We start from the raw sequence: 3,059 nt of genomic DNA on the forward strand, positions 1-3,059 counted from the left end.
TTGGGACATTGGAATAATAAGTAGTAATGACTCATGAGTTTTAACATTTGAAATGACTACTTTACAAGTGGAGAGTTGTAAGCCAAGAGTAAAATCAGCTGAGGATTTGTCCAACTTGGCATACACACTTGGCTCTGTTGGATGTCTACACGCCAAGAGAATTGCCACCTTGGCTTTCCTCCTTTTGCATAACTCTCTCTATTTATTAGCTGCTACCTTCACTTCCCTCATCCCTTATGCCTTCCAACAGAAGCAAGCTGTAATCATCTCTTTGTTTTCTCATATGAAATCTTAAAATAAAATTGTTATTTTCATGCCTTTGTTTTTATCATTTCATTCAGTCTCCTCTCTTACATTTTTTACTTCATTTTCTAATTTCATTTTCAGATATGTATATATAGTATATAGTAACGTCATCGGAGAATTTGTGTGAAGTGCTACTCCGACTCCAAGGTTAAATTGTGAGTAATGCAAGGAGGTTCAAATCGTAATTACACATTAAATGCCTTTTTGTTCTTATGCTTAATCAAATAGGTTGATTTGTTTTTTTTTTTACAGTTGACGACCGTACAACTGAGGCTTCGCTTGCTGTGAACGTGTCTCGACATATTTTTTCCTTAACAGGTGAATACCGTTTTATTTAGTTATTCATGATCTATCGAAAAAAAAAAAATTACTTGTGAAAACAGATAGGTATATTGCACCACATCTATTGCAACTCTGTGAGGCATGATCGGGGCGGATTTAGAGGATGCTGAGGGGCAAAAATTATAGTGTATATATAAGGTAGATTTTCTGTGTTTATGTACATATATTAACTTTGGAATATATTGAACAAATGCAAAAGATTAATTGTCTCTATCATCCTAGGTTCGATTCCCAGGAAAAACATTATTTTTTATATTTAACTTTTTTACTTTTTCTGAACCCTTGAATCAAAATTCTGGATCCGCCTAATCGTTATAACGGCTACTGCTCCGGTAGGGCAATAATCGAATTATGAAACGTTGACGCAAACTCTTGGGGTTAGTTTGGTACTTTTTTGGTTCATTTCACTATAAGAAATGGACTGTACTTTGATTGGTTTGAACTTGATTAAGCTAAAACTAAGAAAATAAAGCTTAGAAGAAATCTCTTAGAAAGCAAATAGTTCAAATGTTTAAGGAAGTCGATAAATAGAGCTACGATTTTTTCTTTGCAATTTCGTTATATTTTTATTTTATCCTAAGCAATTGATTTATGTAAAACTATAAACTAGAGGATTTTCTATATTCCCATGATAATAGAATTAACAAAATAGATCATTCATTCCTAAGTAGGGCCAGGCATAATTTTGGAAAAATTGAAATCCAAACCGAAATTCGAATTTTTCAAAATTTTTGATTGGATTTTGGATTTAACTTCCAAAAATTGAGATGTCTCATTATCATCGTACTTTTTATTGTCATTGAAGGAGTTGTGACAATAGATCCTTACGGAAGCATATTAATTGATGTTTAAATCGTATGCAATATATATGAATTGAGTAGTGGTTGGCTTGAATATGCACTGTTAGCAGTATGAAAACTGATCCAGTTAGAACATTTTTGAATTGGATTTGAATTTTAATTTTTTAAATCCAAAAATTAAAAATTAAAATCGAAATTTTCATATCCAATCTAAGCTGTCCAAACGTCCGCCCCTATTCTTAAGTTAATGAATTTCTTAATTCCTAAGTCTATCAAATTACATCCTTCAATCCAACTCAATTCCAAATTCTCTTTTAAAAAATCGATTTAAAATCAAAGAAGGTGCCCAATTGACTATAAAAACAAAAATTGAGAAATAAGATATATATCTTAAAAGCAAAATCAATTCCTCGAATAAAACTATAAACCACAATGAGAACTACATAGACATAATCCAAGAACTATAAATAAAGAAAAGGAGAAAAAAGATGAAACTTTGAAGGAATATATTTTTTCTTGAGTTAATGGTAAAAAACAAACCTGAATTATCACTTTTTCGTGAGTTTTCTACCTAAACTATCAGGCGTGCGAGTTTCCTACCTGAACTATCACCAACTGTTTTTCAAAACATACCTCAACTATTTGTTGTTCACTTTTCTTACCTATATCGTTCAGTTAGGAAAAATAAACAACTAATAGTTGAGGTTTGTTTTGACAAACAATTGATGATAGTTCAGGTAGGAAACTCACGAAAAAGTGATAGTTTAGGTGTGTTTTTGACCGTCCTCTCTTTTTTACCCATGGTAGTGCTCTCAAAGAGTCTCCCAATTTTGCCAAGATCAGAGCTGATGTACAATTAAAGCTACTAACTTGGTCGATCCCAATAGCTTTTGCTCGAACCTTATGTATGTGTTAAGAAAATCTACAAATTATATATAAATATTAAATTTTGAACTTACCAACTTAAACGATTAGTGTGTTCAGCGGCATCACAAACCTATTAAATTTTACCTATGCGGTTGCATTTTAGCAAAATTGTAGGAACTAGACATGAGCAACCCATCCAACGTCAGTTTTTTCTTTTCTAAAGGTTGCGTTGAAAAGAAACATTGCTAGTTTGTCTAGTCACGTTTCTATGAAGCTAGAAGTGCTTATGGAAAAAAAAATATCACTTATTAATTTGGCAAAGGAGCGTGATAGGCCACAAGTAAGTGACATTTTTTTTTTCCCACTAAACACTTCTAGTTTCCAGGAACGTGATTGGCCCCAAGTTTATCTCATCTGATTGACCTTATGTCCTAAATTTTGGTGGATCCGAATTGCAACCTAACCTCGAAAACTGCGACTCAAAGTGGGAGAACCAAATGGAAATATGTGTTGGTAGAAGAAGTTGAGGGCCGATAGGCCCGAGACTAGACTTTTGACAAAGTAAAGCTACATTGTTTAGAAGTAACAAAATCTTTTTGTGATTTTATTTTTATGTTCAATAAAATTGACAATATTAATTACTAAAATCCATCATAATAAATAATTAACATTAATTAAATTTAGATAATTTTAATTGTAAAATGAACCTTTGTATGTCCTCATATGACACTCAAATATTCTTTT

The 3,059-nt window shown here is 32.0% G+C and overlaps 1 long non-coding RNA gene across 1 annotated transcript; it reads left to right on the plus strand.

Moving 5' to 3' along the window:
• The first annotated feature begins 205 nt into the window (after window positions 1-205).
• Window positions 206-2,986, plus strand: LOC132067304 (uncharacterized). The gene is made up of 3 exons (XR_009417118.1): window positions 206-259; window positions 388-461; window positions 559-2,986. It is a non-coding gene; the product is annotated as an uncharacterized LOC132067304 (long non-coding RNA).
• Window positions 2,987-3,059: the final 73 nt, after the last annotated feature.

Source organism: Lycium ferocissimum, chromosome 8 (assembly GCF_029784015.1).
Source record: "Lycium ferocissimum isolate CSIRO_LF1 chromosome 8, AGI_CSIRO_Lferr_CH_V1, whole genome shotgun sequence".
NCBI lineage: Eukaryota > Viridiplantae > Streptophyta > Magnoliopsida > Solanales > Solanaceae > Lycium > Lycium ferocissimum.